At 39.2% G+C, this 18,581-nt stretch overlaps 1 protein-coding gene across 1 annotated transcript in view; it reads left to right on the top strand.

Moving 5' to 3' along the window:
* LOC122808700 (CD209 antigen-like protein E) overlaps window positions 1-18,581 on the top strand; it is a 1,430,102-nt gene that overhangs the window by 1,216,836 nt on the left and 194,685 nt on the right. The window lies entirely within an intron of this gene.

Here is an 18,581-nt window from a genome sequence, read left to right as displayed (position 1 = left end):
AGGTGTCCCAGACAGTAGACTCACATCTGCTTGCTACTGTAATGACAGCACATAGACACATGTTATGTACATGGACTTAAATATACTTATTAAAAATGTCATTACTCTGCTATTTTATCAGATTGGAATGTGATCAAGTTGCTCAAAACTGCCTTAACCCCTCTGTATCCAACAGCCCTTGTTCTGCCTACCAATAAAATAAACAGCCCTTTCAGGTCTTGAACCTAGGACCCTGTGCATTATAGTCACCGCACTTAACCATTAAGCAGTCATAGCTACAAAGATGTCAGTTGTTTTTTGTTTACAGTATATCTGTCAGTAGATATACTGCTGCTTTGATTTCTACAATTGTGTAGTACTTGTTAGTGATATTAGTGTTGAATCAAGTATGTTGTTGTATCTAAATATGCACATATCAGATAAATACAGTATGATACATCTGGAAAGGTATACTCAGAAGTCATGTTTACACATAACAAGGATATGTATATGTATATATATATATATATATATATATATATATATATATATATATATATATATATATAATATGCAGATATATGCATACATGTACATACACACATATATATTTATATATATATGTATTGCTTTACATCTGTATATTGCGTTTTATATATATATATATATATATATATATATATATATATATATATATATATATGTATATCAAAGCAAACAGTCCAGTAGTCCCATAAACCAAGGTGCAGTGAGTAATTCAAAATCCAGTAGTGAAGGCAATGGACAACTTCTTCTTAAAAATCCGATGTTTATTCAGTGTAAGCACTTTCGTAATGCAACTATTACTTCCTCAGACACAAAAAAAACTACATAAAATGCTCAAAGTTTTATATACAAGTCATTAAAAAACTTCCAATCAGATGATTTAAAACTCCCTCCACAATGCTAGCAAATTAAGTTAAAGTAACAGCTTCCCAAAATTGCATATTGTCATTTACACAGTACATATAATTATAATTATAAATATTAAACATCATTAAAGCCCATACAAAAAATATTTAAAAACACTGGTAAAATGGATATGTCAAGGGTACAAAATTAATGGTTACGTTTTTTAGTCTTTAACACTGGTTTAAGAGAGACCATATAATTTAACCCAAATCCCCAATGTGCCCTTATGCGCAAAATCCATTTCAGTTCAGTTGATTCAGTATTGTTTACTATGTCCCCCATCCTGATATTATCTGTTTGAACTTGAAGCACTTGAAACAAGAACCTATCCTATCACCCTCCTTTAAAAAATGCTTTGCTATAGCACTGTAGTTTTGGCCCTTCCTTACACAATACATATGATCTCTGATTCTTTCCCTGAGCCAACGATTAGTTTTTCCCTCATAGAATTTAAAACAATACTCAAAGTGGGCAATATATACTACATTCCTAGTATTACAGTCAGCACTACATTTGATCTGCCAGAGGTGCATAGTGTCAGGGTGCCTAAAATATTTAGATTCATCTATAAATGAACAGACGGTACAGGTTCCACACCTTTGTGTTCCAATATTTATGGTAGTGAAAGGATTATTTTTCCTAGGGTAATACAGCTGTTGCTTAAGATTCAACCTATTCTTAAAAGGAAATGTAGGTCTGTTTCCTACTTTTTCATTATTCTCATTATCTACAAGAAGAATATGCCGATTTCTATTTACTATATGCTTGACAAAGCCTATATCATGACTGTAGTGTAAATTCATAGGAACTACTGAATTCTCATCTGCTTTCTGTCTCAAGACCTTATTCCCCTCAGAAAAATAGGGCTTCCCCCTTCTTTGTCTTTCATATCTTACTCTTGAATAAGCATGGTTAATTTTCTTTCTTGAATAGCCTCTGTTAACAAAGGCTTCATTCAAGCATCCTACTGCCTGTTCAAAGTCAGTGTCTAGAGATGACATCTATATAGCCTTAATGCTTGCCCTTCCACTATACTCTTAAAAGTACGTGGTGGGTGCATACTGTGTCTGTCCAGAAATGAAGGATGGTAGCAATCTTTCCTCTGTATACAAGTGTGCAAGACTACTCCTTCTCCAAATACTGTTACATCAAGGAAACTAATCCTGGATGCTGAACTCTGGCATGTAAACTTTAAAAATTGACTACTGCTATTTAAGTAGTCAGCATAGTACATAAGTTGCTCATATTCACCTTTCCATGTTATAAAGTGGTCGTCTACAAACCTTCTATAAATTCTAACACTGGAGTCATCCCCTACTTGTATAACATCCATCTCCCACTCTATCATGACAAGATTAGCGTATGAATTGGCACAACTGGTGTCCGTTGCCACTCCAGCTATTTGCCAATAGTATTTCTCATCAAAGAGAAACATATTTTATTCTAATACCAACTCTAGGAGCATGTATATAATATCTACTATGCGCTCATCATAGGATCCATGCCTAATTAGACATCTTTTAACCATTTTTAAACTTTCTGTGTTAGGAATGCATGTGAAGAGGAATGCTACATCTAAGGTTGCAAACAAATCAAACTTGTTTTCTGCTTGACCTGATGTAAAAGCATATAGATGAACTAGGAAGTGTTCTGTGTCTCCTAATACAACTTGATACCCTTCTAAAACTTTTCTAAGCTCTTTGTCCAAAAATCTAGAAATCGGCTCAGTGAGCCACCATGCAGCCACCACTATAGGTCTAAACTTGGGTTTAAGGGGTCCTTATGTATTTTGGGAAGACCATGCATAAGTGGTATGAGGAGATCATTCACAAGGAAATAGTTCAGCAATTCTTTAGTCAAATGCCCCAAACACATACTTTCACAAAGAGTCCTATGGACACTATTAATCATTATTTGGATGTCATCCAAATTGACAGGTTTGTAGACATTTAAATCAGAAAGCATACATTTCATTTCATTTAAATAAAAAAATGCATCTAATACAACTACAAGCCCACCCTTGTCAGCGGAATGAATCGCAATGTCCTTATTATTCTGCAGATTAAGAATAGCAAGTTGCTCAGTTTTAGTCAAATTGCCAGTTTTCTTAATATGTACATTGTTAAAACTGCCATACAATTAATTTTCGCAGGCTTGTAGAAATATTTCGACATTTGATGGCAAAACAGGCACAAACAAACTTGGTTTCCTATAAACAAATGCATTCTTATCACTTTCACCCTTATAAGCCTTCCTCAAAGCTACATTGTGTGCAAAAAGCCGTAATTGTATTAATAAATCACTGAAGTCTGATTTTATAGTGGGAATAAATTTCAAACCTTTTGAGAGCAAAGAACTCTCGGCTGATGTCAGTTCATACTGTGAAATGTTCTACACTAAACCTGTTCTTCGATTCCCCACATTTTCTTCAGTGTTCTCATTTGCATATTTACAGGTGGATCTTTCCTTTTCTGTCCTCCTGCTTGCACACCTGTGTCAAAAGACCTCTTGTGTGCTGCTCAGAATGGCAGGGGAAATATAAAAAAACCTGTTCTTGAGGATCCTGCTGCCCTGATAAAATCTTGCCTCTCACCACCGGCCCAGATTCAACTATGGGAAGGGCCAACTCAACATTATGTGCTGAAGGTATTTGGACCAACAGAGTCAAGTATACAGATGAAGGAGGTTCCATCAGTGTTAATCACTTGCACAGAATTGGTTATCACTTCCACTTCTCTCCCCTGACTGGAAGCCTGCTCAATTACTGCATCATGATTGGTCTCAACAGTAGCTGGAACCGCCCGATTCCTGGGCCAAGTAAATACATGTTGATGTGAAAAATCAAAAATGTCTCTTACATGTTTTTTCTTTTTTTGTTGCAAGAAATTACCTTTGTAAGTGGTCACTTTCTCGAGTAGCTCATTTAAGTAAACATCTTCCCATTCATCACCTAAGGCTTATTCAATCTCAGACCACCTGTTCATTAAACTGTCACACAGCTCCTTTTCCATCTGCTGGAAAACGTTTATGAGGAGCTGCATATGCTGCCTACAAGTCTGCAAGTTAATTTTTTGGTATTTGGCCAACAACTGTGGAAAGGTATTACCATAAGTAGGCATATTTAGGACCCTAAGTCCTCTATGAACAACACATTTGTTTAAGCATGCTTCAAAATGATAACACTGATACTGGAGCCATTTATATTTAAACAAGTCATTTTCAAAAGTTCTTTTTAGTTCACGTATCTTAATATCAGGTACCTTGTCTTGCACAAAAGCTTCAGTTGGATCAGCAAGGTCACTTGTCAACAACGGATTATGCTGCTCCATCAAACATTCACCCAGTCTCTTGTTTAGCAGCTGTGTACTGGATAATAAAGTCTCACTTTCAGCATTTCTACTGTTGCCTTCTGTTGTACTCACAACACCAAAATGTATCAAAGCAAACAGTCCAGTAGTTCCACAAACCAAGGTGCAGTGAGTAATTCAAGTAAATCCTCAAAAAAAAAAAAAAAAAAACAGTAGTGAAGGCAACAAACAACTTCTTAAAAATCTGACATTTATTCAGTGTAAGCGCATTCGAAATGTAACCATTACTCCCTCAGACACAAAAAACTACATAAAATGCTCAAAGTTTTATGTACAAATCAGAAAAAAACTTCCAATCAGATGATTTAAAAATCCCTCCAAAATGCTAGTGAATTAAGTTAAAGTAACTTCCCAAAAGCATTTATGTAACTGCATATTGTTGTTTATACAGTGCATATAATTACAAATATAAATATAAATATTAAACATCATTAAAGCCCATACAAAATATTTAAAAACACTACTAAAATGCATATGTCAAAGGTAAAAAATTAATGTTTAAGTTTTTTAGCCTTTAACACTGGCTTAAGAGGGACCATATAATTTAACCCAAATCCCCGATGTGCCCCTAGGTCCAAAATCCATTTCAATTCAATTGATTCAGTATTGTTTCCTTTGTCCCCCATCATGACACTATTTAGTTGAACTTGAAGCACTTGAAACAAGAACCTATGCATATCATGGCTTACTGGTAAATCAGTTTGGCTATGGTGTGCAGGGTCCTGGTTTCAAGACTTGCAGAGGCTGTTTATGGCAAACACTGTTGGAAACTCATGGTGTTCTAGCTGAAGTGCGATTCTCAAACAATCTGGAAATATATTGTTGATTGATAAGTATATTTATTGGCATTTTAACCTTTCAGAGTTCTGCATTGTCTTACTTTTGCCTGACTGAATTATTTTTTGCTTGACTGCATTATCCTGAAACTTCCCATACTCTGGAACAAGCTACCTATCTGTATCAAACAAAGCTCCTTATTACCACTCTTCAAGAAAAATCTTGATGATTGGATGGGAAATAAGAAATTCACCCCGGGGATCACCTCTGTGTGTCTGCTTGACAGGGGCACAAGAAAATAATTTTCTTGGGTAGCGAAAGCCAGGGTACCTTTTTGACTAGGCTTATATAGGCCCTAGGTTAAATAGCCTAGTACCTACCTATGAACCTATGATCACCCTCCATTGACAAATGCTTAACTGTAGCACTGTAGTCTTGGCCTTTCCTTACACAATACATATGATCTCTGATTCTTTCCCTGAACCAACAATTTGTTTTACCCACGTAGAATTTTAAACAATACTCACAGTGGGCAATATATACTACATTTCTAGTATTACAGTCAGCAATACATTTGATCTGACAGAGGTGCATAGTGTCAGGGTGCCTAAGATATTTAGATTCATCTATAAATGAACAGAAGGTACAGGTTCCACACCTTTGTGTTCCAATATTTATGGTAGTGAAAGGATTATTTTTCCTAGGGTAATACAGCTGTTGCTTAAGATTCAACCTATTCTTAAAAGGAAATGTAGGTCTATTTCCTACTTTTTCATTAGTCTCATTATCTACAAGAAGAATATGCCAATTTCTATTTACTATATGCTTGACAAAGCCTATATCATGACTGTAGTGTAAATTCATAGGAACTACTGAATTCTCATCTGCTTTCTGTCTCAAGACCTTATTCCCCTCAGAAAAATAGGGCTTCCCCCTTCTTTGTCTTTCATATCTTACTCTTGAATAAGCATGGTTAATTTCCTTTCTTTAATAGCCTCTGTTAACAAAGGCTTCATTCAAGCATCCTACTGCCTGTTCAAAGTCAGTGTCTAGAGATGACAGTCTATATAGCCTTAATGCTTGCCCTTCCACTATACTCTTAAAAGTACGTGGTGGGTGCATACTGTGTCTGTCCAGAAATGAAGGACGGTAGCAATCTTTCCCATGTATACAAGTGTGCAAGTCTACTCCTTCTCCAAATACTGTTACATCGAGGAAACTAATCCTGGATGCTGAACTCTGGCATGTAAACTTCAAACATTGACTACTGTTATTTATTTAAGTAGTCTACATAGTACATATGTTGCTCATATTAACCTTTCCATGCTATAAAAAGGTTGTCTACAAACCTTCTATAAAATCTAACACTGGAGTCAGCCCCTACTTGTATAACATCCATCTCCCACTCCATCATGACAAAATTAACATATGAATTGGCACAACTGGTGCCATTTGCCAGTCCAGCTACTTGCCAATAGTATTTCTCATCAAAGAGAAACACATTATATTATAATACCAAACTTTAGGAGCATGCATATAAAATTTACTCTGTGCTCAATATAGGATCCATGCCTAAGCAGACATCTTTTAACCATTTTTTAAACCTTCTGTGTTAGGAATGCAAGTAAAGAGGGATGCTACATCTAAGGCTGCAAACAAATCAAACTTGTTGTCCGCTTGACCTGATGTAAAAGCATATAGATCAACTAGGAAGTGTTCTGTGTCTCTGAATACTGCCATGTAAATGGGGATATCACGAAAATACTGGAATAGATAACCTTACACAGTTTATGCATTCACACACTCCTGTCTGCCCTGACACATAATAACTGGAGGAGCAGAGGTGACAAGCCCACATACTACCCACTAGTTAGTGACATACATGTGTACAGCATCCCACTGCTTTGTCAGAAATACACAACAGTTATGGTGGCCCGGCAACAGTACATCTGATAGATTTCTGGACATAACATCACAGTGGGTAAATACACTGAGCTACTAGGCATGTCACAAAGCACTGTGCAAACTACAGGCAGACTGTCACAACACTGGCCTACATTTCTATTGGGGGAATACACATGTACCTGTAAATATAGCAGGTCTACAGGCATGTAACAGCATGGAGTAATATACACCTGTGTGAAAGTGTATACCCACAACCAATCTGAACACAGCAACAGTCACATATGGTAAGCATACTTAATATTACTGCATATGGACTGTGTTAACAACACCATCCTCACATGTGCCACTCACACACTAACCCTACATATACTGGGCCAATACACAGTGTATTCTGATGCCTGACTGTGGTATGGGACATGTGTTGGTCTGCCCTACAAACATGTACACCGATAGGGTACCATACACTGCAGCAACATGCAACATCACATAGAACAGGACCAAGAACAATGACATCTACCACAGTCTGTATACAGGCCAAGGTACATATTCACATTACATACTGTGTTGACAATCACCATAAGTACACAGACCTCACTACTGTACACACTACAACAGAATGTCCAGGTTTTGTCCTCAAATATGAGGCCTACTATACCTAACATGTCTAGCAGTCTGATATATCACATTATATAGAACAGGACCAAGAACAATGACGTCTACCACAGTCTGTACACAGACCAAGGTACATATTCACATTACATACTGTGTTGACAATCACCATAAGTACACAGACCTCACTACTGTACACACTACAACAGAATGTCCAGGTTTTGTCCTCAAATATAAGGCCTACTATACCTAACATGTCTAGCAGTTTGATATATCACTGGCTTGTTATCAGGTATGATGTCAGTAAATAATGATGTACTGAACATATGCACCTCTTACTACATGACATATGTACAAAGGTTGACAGAGTTGTGGCTGGAGGCACTGACACAGGGCCAATATTGACATGTTGCTGTGATAAACCCATACATTTACTGGTGTAACAGTGTTTGTTATGACATATGTCTACTGAGGGATATGAAGTCAGTAGCTCACATGGCTGTCATCATGTACTGACTGCAGTCCTCAGAGTATGCTACTGCATTTCTAAAGATAGGAAATGTGTGAGTAACACAATACATGTAAGAATCCAGACACTGGCCAGTCTGCAGATAGCCCTACAGGTGAGAGTTTTCCCAACCACAGAACACTGTCATGACAGGTATTACATCATGTAGAACAGCCATATCCACACAAACCCTGTTAAACCAACATTACTTCAAATGTAGAAGAGCAATACTTAAATTCTGTCCTCATGTTTGGAACATCTCTCTGCTGTTTGTTGACCTGTCTCCACAGTGTATGTTGTAAGAGGCATATCCAACTACCCCCTGTGATGCTGTTTGTGAACACCCCCATGAAGTCCTGCTCACAGTGAATGAAAAGTGCCAACACCCACATGAAGGGCTTAGTTATAGGAGTTTGTTGCCATGCAGTTGGCTATAGGAATGGTAGCACAGCTGTTCCACATGTAATCAGCTAGTGGGGCACTGCAATTCATGCACAGGCCATCAGCTGATCATAGGTATCACTTACAAAACACAAGCTGCTGTCTAAGCAAAGCAGGTGTACTTTTCCACATCCACTAGGGAGGGTGTGAGAAAGACAGACAGAGACAAAGTAAGAAAGGAAGGGAGTAGGAGAGTAAGAGCTAAGCATGTTTGTGTATGATCCAAGGGTGGACAGTGGTATGTAGGTATTATGAAGGTTGCATATATTGTGTACTAATCCATACTGTCACATGGTAATTGCACATGGCTGTACACATTTATGGCTGAGGATTGTCGACTAGAATCTCTCCAATGTTTGGAAAATGTTGGCCTTGTAATGTTGACAATGGGACATTTAGCTCCTCAATATGATGATGTGGCAAAACCTACACTGCAATGGATTACACAATCACCCCAACTGGACACTGATAATACATATAAACACTTACCCGTACTGAGTTTTAAACCCTTCCTGACTAGGTATTGCTATTATGATGTTATGCAGCTATTGCAAGTGACACAGAGATTACATGTAGGAGAACTATCCAAAGGCATCTTTGAAGGTGAGTAACATTAGCAACAGTGATAAAGGAGGGATAAGGAAAGTGTAGTACATGTGGCTGTCCACAATAGCAGGTGTCAAGGAAGACACTATCACACTGTCTCAGGGACTCACCCACATTATAACAGTTGGCAAGGTCAGAATTAGAACTCCTAATGGAGTACTTTGCTACACTACAGTATTATGCAGGTATCACATGTGCCACAGAGCTTATCAAACTGATATATGGACAAAAGGTTATTTCAAGGTGACTGACATCAGAAGGCATGCAACAATAGGGCAATGGGAGGTGTAGTGACTGTGAATGGTTTCAATATCATTAATCTCCACACACACACACACACACACACACACACACACACACACACACACACACACACACACACACACATAGACACACATTTGCCAGTACTGACATGCATGAGTTCATTGCTTCACAGGTGTGTAGAAGTTGACTGGGCCAGAAGGCTGTACAAGGCTAGGCAAAGGGTATACCTTGGCATCAGGGCACATGACAATAGTCTCCAGTGTGGCTCAATGGTGCAGTCCCTGGACTGGCCCACACAGGTGGGTATTGCATTCACCAACAACTCATCTGGGTTACTATTGTGGGTGGCCAGTGCTGTGCAATGCTTGCCTTGTATGTGATCTATATTCCATAACATGGACAGTGTCTGGGTTGTTTACATGTCCAACATGCATGCTTTGTGACATGTATAAGTATACCTGGGGTCTCTGGGATATGTTGTGTGGACAGATTGTTATCATCTGATGTGGCATTCCTGACCTCATGTGGTGAGAACTGGCTATGGAACTGAGGTCACGCCTGCACCTAAATTGACAGCATGATACAGGTATTCAGTGGATGTAGTGGTATCTGTCCATACAGGGCATGTGTATAAGGCATGGTATTCCCTTTGTGGGTTAAATTTGCAGACTCTACAGTTGTTGCAGGCATCCAGTGGGGAATATAGCAAAGGACCAGTGAAAGAAATTATTTGCCTATTGTACGGATGGAACAGGGTGCCATGTCCTTTTACTTGTTGCATAACACACACTCAGGAGATGTTACACATCACAGTACATTCTGATGTCAGTGTCAGTGTTGTAGTGAACAGGCATGTAGTCCACTGCAATCACACCATGGTTACTATCTGTGAGCAATATGCAGGGATCTACCAATATAGTGGTTGTTGCCTAGCCAAGTGTGTTTGTGTATGAGACATGGGTAGGGAGTGTTCTCTGGGTAATACAAGGGTTGCCTATATTGTTGACTGATCCATAATGTGACATGTAGGGCTATGGATTATCTACACTAGCCTCCCTGCTGTTTGACATCTGTTGTCCTCAATATGATAATTTAGCAAAACCCACCCCACAATGAATACTGTCATTACACAACTACAAAAACCTCCACACAGGATATTGATGACAATCACACACACATACTTGCCAGTACTGAGATTAAACCCCCTACTTAGCTATGTATTGCTACAACAGTGTACTGCATTTATCACATGTGCCACAGAGCTTATTGGATGGATGTTGTCCCAAGGAATTCTAAAGTGAGGAACATCATCAGCCTTTGTAAATACTGGCACTGGGTGATGTAGTGGGTGACAGATCCCAAAAATAATTACACCCTAATCATACATTTACATTTGCCAGGGGTGAGGTTCAATCCTCTAACAACATCTACAGACCACTGTGTCACACATTTGCCACATGCACCACTGACCTGACATGGTATATGATTTACAACAGATACTTGTAAGGTGGATGATATCTGCAGGAATGTTAAAGTTAGGCTCTGAGATGTGTGCTGGCTGTACATAGGGACAAACATTTTGATGTACACAAACTTGCCATAGATGGGATTCAACCCCATAGCTGTGTAGTTACTGCTACTACATTGTTTCACATTTATTGCATGCACCACAGAACTTATAGAGCTATCCCTTCTCCAAAGGTATATTTCAAGGAAGATGACATCAGCAGCCTTGCTAAAGTAGTGCAATGGAAGGTGTAGTGGCTGTGAATGGCCTCAAAAGCATTACTCTCTACACACAGTTGCCATGTTTGAGATTAGAACTCCTACCAAACTAGTACATCACACTATAACATTATGCAGTTATCGCACCTGCCACAGAGCTTATAGGGTTAGCCTTTCTTCAAAAGTGTATTTCAAGGTGAATTACATCAGCAGCCTTGCTAAAGTAGGGCTATTGGAGGGGTAGTGACTGAGAATGGCCTCAAAAGCACTGATCCCTACACAGACAAATTTTCACAGTTGTCATGTCTGGGATTAGAACTCCCACCTAACTAGTACATCACATTATAGCATTACACAGTTATATCATGCACCACAGAACTTATAGAGCTAGCCTTTCTCCAAAGGTGTATTTCAAGGTGAATGACATCAGTAGCCTTGCTAAAGTAGGGTAATGGGAGGGGTAGTGACTGTGGATGGCCTCAAAAGCATTGAACACACATCCAGAATTTCACAGTTGCCACATCTGGGATTAAAACTCCTATCTAACTAGTAAATCACACTATAGCATCACACAGTTATAGCATGCTCCATGAAGCTTATAGGGCAAGCTCTTCTCCAAAGTTGTTTTTCAAGGTAAATGACGTAAGTAGCCTTGCTAAATTAGGGCAATGGGAGGTGCAGTGACTGTGAATGGCCTCAAAAGCATTGATTCCTGTACACACAAACACACAGAGTTTCACAATTTCCATGTTTGGAAGTAGAATTCCTACCTATGTAGTACATCACAGTATAGCATTATGCAGTTATAGCATGAGCCATGAAGCTTATAGGGCTAGCCCTTTTCCAAAGCTGTATTTCAAGTTGAATGGCATCAGCAGCCTTGCTAAAGTAGGGCAATGGGAGGGGTAGTGACAGTGAATGGCCTCAAAAGCATTAAGCCCTACACACACAGAGTCTCACAGTTATCATACCTGGGATTAGACCTCTTTCCTAACTAGTACATTACACTACAGTATTACACAGTTGCAGCACATGCTACAGAACTTATAGGGTTAGCCCTTCTCCAAAGTTGTTTTTCAAGGTGAATGACATCAGCAGCCTTACTAAAGTAGGGCAATGGGAGGTGTAGTGACTGTGAATGACCTCAAAAGCATTAATCCCTACACACACAGAGTTTCATAGTTGCCATGTTTAGGATTAGAACTCCTACCTAACTAGTACATTACACTATAGCATTACACAGCACCACAGAGCTTGTATGGATGATTCTTGTCTAAAGGAGTATTTCAAGGTGACTGACATCAGAGGATAGCTAAACTAGGGCAATGGGGAGTGCAGTGTGTGTGAATGGGCCATAAACCATTCCTCTGGAAACACACAAAACACTCAATCACACACAACTTTACATTTGACAGGACTCTCAACTGCTAGATGAATAATGACTTGTACTGTCATGTTACACAGTTATCAGAAGCACCACAGACACTATAGTGCTGAGGTCTACCAGAAGCAAATGTCTACAGTGATAGACATTGGCACATCATGTGATATTGGCCAACTGGATGTGTGTTGGGTGGGACAGGCCTCATGATGGGAAGCTCTTTGTCACTGTCTGTCTCTTTCTTCCCCACATCTATGTTTGTGTATCTTTGACCTATTATAGTGTGTTTTCCTTGGATATATTTGTGTATTCCAATCTAATGTGTGTGCAAAGCATGACTGGTGTGCAATGTGGAGTGTGTGCACAGACATTTGCGACTGAAAGATATGTATAGTCCACTGTTTTTGCCAGACATGGGCTTCATTTCTCTACATATGGGGGCATGCCCAGTATTTTATTTATTTATTTTACATATGTTGACTGGGAGAGTCCAACTGGATTACAAGTCCATTTTCAGTGGAAGCCTGGGAAGAAAAGCTCCAAGAGAAATTTTTTTTACAAAACATATTTTTAAGAACAGACTTTTGACATACAATTTCCATAGAAGAGACTTTGACATACAAATTAACTAACATATAGGATACATTCATTCTCTACTATATAATATTAAATTTTAGAAGATATTCCTAAGTTTAGGATTCCTGTAATTGATTTACTATCAGACTAAAAGCAGAGAGATGTAGAATAAGGCTCCGAGAGAGCAGATGATGCTCGCTATAGTTGAGAAGGATAATAAATGTATTTACTATATGTCTTCACTTGGTTTTAGTTGAGAAGGATAACAAATTGATTTACAATATATCTTCTCCTGGTTTTAGTTGCTTATGGAAAGCACAACATTGTTGGGGCAGTTTTCCCTAACTCCTGGAGAGATGGGATGAGCAGTAGATTAACACTCCTAAGTGGGTACAGTACTATGATTGGTTGGCTTAACAGAGTTACTTAAGTTAGGTAAAGTTTTCTAATGAGACATTAGCAGGGGGATACAGGAGCACAGTGGATTATTCAAAAAGTGAGTTTTAACAAGTTTTTTTAACTGTGATGGGGATTTGTTGTCAGTTATGTGGGCAGGAAGGAAGTTCCAGGTTTTTGCTATACAGTGGCTGAAGACAGACTTACCAGCTTCATTGTTATATTTGGTTACTTTGAGGCGGTTTTGTGTGCTAGACCTCAAGGGGCTGATGGTTGTATAGGGTTGCAAAAGATTTTGTAGGGCTGGGGTGTTATCAGCATTATGTATTATTTTGTGGGCTAGTGATAGTTGATTGAGTTGAAGTAGTAGTGGTAGTTCTAGCCAATTGAGTTTTCTTGGGCATTCACAGTGATGTGTTCTGATGGGAGAGGTTGTAGCGAATTTGGCTATTTTATTATAATAACTATCAAGTTTGTTTAGGTCAGATTTGTGAAGCTGTGTAAGCACAGGGGAGGCATAAGGTAGGATGGATAGTAGGTGAGTCATCGCTATTGTAGTTTTGGAGTGTTCATTGAGGAATGTTTTTATTGCGATACAGTAGGCCAAGTTTTTATGTACTTTTTATGGTTATAAAAATATATAGGTCAAATCTAAGGTGATTATCTATTTCAACCCCTAAGAGTTTGGTATAATTTGTGGGGGTGATTGTGGCCTTGTTAAAGGAGGAGATGAAGAAAGAATCAGTGAGAGGTGTGGCTCTGTGGGAGCTAAAGAGTACTAGCTTTGTTTTACTTGGGTTCAGAATGAGCCTTTGGTTTGTAATCCAAGTTTCTGCTAGGGAAAACCATTCTTGTGTTAGGGAGTGAAGGATGTCAATTGATTTGTCTGCACATATGGTGGTATCATCTGCATATTGCACTATTGAGGCTTTGGGAATACTTTTTGGGAGCTGATTGGTGAAGAGGGTAAAAAGAAGTGGCCCCAGGATGGAGCCTTGGAGTACTCCTAGGGAGACTGGTAGGGAGAGGGAGAGTTGGTTTTGCCACATAAGAGCTTGTTTCCTTCCCTCTAGGTAGTTTTTGAAGCAGGAGATGGCAGGGGTGGTAAGCTTTAGAGTGGATAGTGAAAGAAGGAGTTTATTGTGGCTAACCATATCAAATACTTTGGACAAGTCAAGGAAGGTGGCAGATGCAAGTAGTCCATTGTTTCTATGAGCATTGACACTGTTGGTAAATTCTGTTAGTGAGGTGCTATCGAAGGGTCTAAAGCCATGTTGTTGTGTTGCTATTAGATTATTTTCTAGGAGACATTTCATTAGTTGCTTGTGTATTACCCTCTCAAACATTTTAGATAAAGGGGGTAGTATGGCTATAGGGTGGTAATTATTGAGTTCCAGGGAGGTTCCCCCTTTATGTACAGGGATGATATGTGATATTTTTCATAGCTTGGGTACTATACACTCAGAGATGGCTCTGTTAATTAGGATGGAGACAGGATATGATATAGCTTCTGCAGCCAGGTGGAGGTATTCAGTGGGTAATTTATCTGTGGCTAGAGACGTTGGTTTGAGCTTGTGGAGTAGTTTTTCAATGGATTTGGTTTGTTCTGGGTGGAAGCTGAACTTGGGGCAATTGTTAGTTGGGGGTGGGGGTGGATTTGCAGGGGTGGGGATGTTGTCATAGGGTTGGTTGTTTGCAAGGGTCTGGATTGTTTCTGTAAAGTATTTATTAAATTGAGTGGGGGTGCCTTCTTGGTTATTATCTGTTTTTGGGGTTGGGGTAGTTGTTTTACCTGGTTGTAGAATACAGTTAATTGCTGCCCAAAATTGTTGTGGGTTGTTCCTGTGTTTATCCTGAAACTTTTGCTAGCAAGATGTTTTGTCTGTTTTGGTGATTTTTTTGGCTTTGTTACGTAGCTCAATGTATATTTGTTTGTTCAATTGGGATTTACTGTTGAGGTAGTTGGTCCAGGCCTTGTTCTTTTTTAGAAGAGGGATTTTGTGTTTGGGGTTAACCAGGGGCCATATTTAGTTTTAATTCTTGTTGTTCTTGAGGGGGCATGATGGTTAAGGGTGTTTAAGAAGGTAGTATTGAAATATAGTACAGATTCATCAAGAGGTAGATTTTTTTAGGGGGAGTCCAGTTGCACATTTTTAGGTCGTTTATAAGGCTGGAGCAGTTAAAGTGTTTTTTGTTTCTAATTAGGCGCATAGATATTTGGGTCAGTTGTGGTGATTTTGATCTGAGTAAGAATGTGGCTTGGTGGTCACTCAGGGTGTTTGGTATACACCCTGCTAGGGATACCAGTGATGGGTGGGATACAAGTATCCAATCTAGAGTGGATTGGTGTTTGGTTCTCTTGTCTGTTCTTGTGGGGGGAGTGATGAGTTGGGTTAGGCCATGTAGGTTAATATGAGAGAGTGGGTTATGACTGGAACAGTTTTGCCAGTCAGTATTAAGGTCTCCTAATACTATACTTTCCTGGGGGATGGAGTTAGTTATCCAATCTAGGACTTTTTCTGTAATGGGGATATTGTTGCCTGTAGGGATGTAGCATCCTATGATGTTGATGTGTTTACTATCATTAAGTTTTAGTTTTGTTAGTGTGAATTGAACTTTATCGAGGTCTGGGGTTGTTATGTCTACTTTCTCAAGGATGAGGTAAGATTTATACACTATAGCACCCCCCTTTTACCTATTCTATCACTATGAATTATATTGTAACCTGGTGGAGTGATTCCATTGTTGTGGTTGCCTGGTTTAAGCCAAGTCTCTGTTAGTATGACTATCTCAGGTTGATAAAAGAAGAGTAGTGCATGAAGGTCATGGACTTTCTTTAGTATACTTCTGACATTTAAATGTAAAATGGGGAACATGGATTTGTCTTGGTGGAGTAAGGTATCATTCAGGTTGAGGTTTGGGGATCCGATATTTTGTGGGCTTGGGTGTATATCACCACAGCTAATGAGTTGGGTTCTGAGGTAAAATAGAGCTTGAGTAGTTTGTTTAGGGTCGTAAAGTTCTTTATAGTTGTTTGGGACTGGTAGTGTGATGGCTGTAATCTGTGTGCATAGTGGTGAATAAAGGTTTGGTAGTTATATGGGACTAGTTGAGTAAAAGAGTGTGTTGCAATAATGTTAGTGGAAGTAGTTTTTCTTGGTATGTGGATAAAATTAAGTTGTTTTTGGTGATTGGTGATAGAAGTTAGCAGTGGGAGGGTAGATACAACTAGAAGCAACAATAAGGTGTCTGTATGTGGGGTTTGGGTAGTTTGGGCATGGTTTGGTCATGATAGAAAGATCGGCTTGGGATGGGGTGGGTGTGGTGGATGATGAGAGGTGTTTGTGATTGTAAGGTAGTTAGATGGAAGACTGTGCTTTGCAGGATGTGGAATACTGGAAGAGAAGGAAATGGGTAAAGGGGTTGGGCAGATTCAGTGATTGGTGGTTAGCATGAGGGGAGTGGCTAAGTTTAGTTGATATGTAGCACTAGTGGAGGCGGGTGGAAATAGGGGGCAGGGAGTGGAGTGGAGTGAGCCCGAGTGTAGCAAGGGCGAGCACAGCGGGTCTAACACTAACTCCAATTAAATCCCTGGGCTTACTTGTTTCTTTTCTTTGTACACCAAATGTATCTTTTCACTTGTTTCTGTTTACACCAAATGTATCTTTTTGGCTATATTGTACTAGTTTAATTTCACTCCATATGTATCTTTTTGCTTGTATGTTACTGGTTTAATTTTACACCAAATTTATGGGCTATTTTTAAGCTATAGATTGTCCCCTTGCAGAGATTAATTAAGAGCTGCAGGGTATATTTTATGGGCTATGTGCAGGGGAGCCAGATGAAATTACTGTGTGCAGGGTAGATTTGTAGGTTAAAGAGGTAAGATCCTTGGGAAAATCTAGCTAGGTTACACAATATGGAGGGAGCCTAGAGGTGCCTTTAGACCCAGGGCAGTATGAAACAGTACATAGGTAGACTGTTAAAGTACTAGCACATGTTATAGTATTAACCTTATTCAAACTGCATGTTGGACTTGAAAGACTTGTAGCAGGTAAAGTTTTTAAGTGTAATGTCCTTTCAGTCAGGAGTGTCTTATACTGGAGTAGTTTGAGGGGGACCTCCTAGAAAGAAAGCATTTATTATGAGAAAGACCTTATCAGCACTAACTAGCCACCAGTCAAGTAGGTATAACAATGTCACTTAAAATATGTAATAACCAGCAATACAGGAGCTCCATACAGCTACGAAGCACAGCATATGCTTTTTAGTTTCACAAATTGTCAACAAACAGTTAAAATGTATCACTAACTTTATAAACTACTCTTGCAATCAGACTACGATGCAGGTAACAATTAAGGTTTTCTACAATGTTGTGTCCTTGTGTGATGCTAAACATTTAATCTAGATGCCAGACAACAGCTGTCAAGTACAGTTTCCTTGTAAAAGCAGTCCTTAGGCGAATGGGTAGCTAGGTATGACCTTCTGTATTGAATGTGTGAATCCATTCCAGGTAGGTTGTACTCCAGTGCAGGCATTTGTGTTCTACACCTACAGCTAGCAACCTGTTTCTGCAGGATACCTGTAGATAGGTTGACAATATGGGGTCACAATGGGCAAATGATAGAGGGATAGTGTAATTAATTGTGTCTGTACTGCTTCTGCTACATGGTTTTGGTGATAATAGAGATATTCAGACATATTTACTGTTTTACACTGTGATGTAGTATGCCATCAACTATTGACAGATATACATATTTGCTCGCAGTAATTTCCTGGGAAATACAAAATGAATGCAGCTGTGTCCAGTATTGTGGTCTGCAACCTACATATTCTTGCACAATCATGCCATTCTGGAAGGGGAGCTGCAGAGACTTCTGATGGGATTGTGTAAATGGTGCAGCACCTTGGTACTGTGGTGACTGAGGATCCCATGCTTGTACATCTATCAATGTTAATGAATGGCCATATCCGGCTGTGGCCATACCTCTCAGCTGTACAGATTCACACAGGTTACCCAGAGGCAGGGCTCATATATATGTTCATTACCCCTTCACATTGTGGTTTACGAGCAGGTTTGTAGCCACCCATTCCT

This window comes from Protopterus annectens, chromosome 8.part0, assembly GCF_019279795.1.
Source record: "Protopterus annectens isolate FY-2018-M chromosome 8.part0, PAN1.0, whole genome shotgun sequence".
NCBI lineage: Eukaryota > Metazoa > Chordata > Ceratodontiformes > Protopteridae > Protopterus > Protopterus annectens.
The sequence above is the reverse complement of the archived record's forward strand: the minus strand, read 5'-3'. Positions and strand labels throughout refer to the sequence as shown.